Below are 1,100 nucleotides of genomic sequence, written 5' to 3'. Positions count from 1 at the left end.
GAAACTCCTGACCTCAAGTGATCTGCCCGCCTTGGCTATCCAAAGTGTTGGGATTACGGGCGTGAGCCACTTCACCCGGCCTGTGTGTACCACTTAACACGAAATGTAGAATGAAACCATATAGACTTCTTTTACCTGTTGCTTTTCCAGATTTTGTTATAGTTTTATCAGAAAGCTACGTACATTCACAAACCAACCAGTGTTTTAGTATTAATGTAAATGGTCATTTGCATTGTAAATGAGTGTGAAGGCATTAATGTTTTATATGTTCATTATATATTCAGTGTGCCTCCATGTTTATCGCTCTTCATGTTTTTCTTCAGGTCTGAGCTTCCTTCTGGAATCATTTTCCTATTACCCAAGGAAAATTGTTTGGTGTTCCCTTTAATGGAAATCTTTTAAAAAATGTTTTCTGGCTTTATTTAGTTATCTAGTTTTTTGTTTGATAATTTGCCTTTTGTTTTTAAAATTTTCATTTCTTTCCCTTAGTTTTCTGTAGTTTTATTAACGTCCCTTGGTGTAGATCTGTATTTACTCTGATTTATGGTGGTTCTTCAGTCGGTGGCTTTGTGTCGTCTGTTCTGGAAAATGTTCAGGTATTATCAATATATAAAAGAATATCAATATTGATAGTGAATGTTGGTATACATTTAGTGAATAAAATTAATCTGTGGGAAACTCTTTATATTTTTAACACCTTTAGTTAGTTGGATTTTGGTCCCAGTTATACATTTTGTGATGATCACTTTGTTTCTCATTTTCTGCTTAATTCCTATCACCCATTTATTTATTTTCATTTTTATTTACTGGGAAACAGTAAAATTGAAGTAAGTCTGTTGTGTAACTCGCTTAAAAACCTTCAGAAAAATATATTTCAATACAACTTTGGGAATTCTTTAGATTTGGTCACTATTTGCTGTCACACAGGATCGTGGTGTTGGTACCATTTGATTGGGTGTTACATATTTGTATCCATGTTCCTTTGAAGGGTCAGTATGTCTGACGTCCCGAGTGTCTATTTCTCATTCTTTTTAATGGTAGATATTCATACACTGAAGCTTTAAGGCTTATTTTTCTTTTAGTTTCTAATTTTTAAATTA

The sequence above is a fragment of the Colobus angolensis genome, unplaced genomic scaffold (genome assembly GCF_000951035.1).
Source record: "Colobus angolensis palliatus isolate OR3802 unplaced genomic scaffold, Cang.pa_1.0 Scaffold167, whole genome shotgun sequence".
NCBI classification, from domain to species: domain Eukaryota; kingdom Metazoa; phylum Chordata; class Mammalia; order Primates; family Cercopithecidae; genus Colobus; species Colobus angolensis.
The sequence above is the reverse complement of the archived record's forward strand: the minus strand, read 5'-3'. Positions refer to the sequence as shown.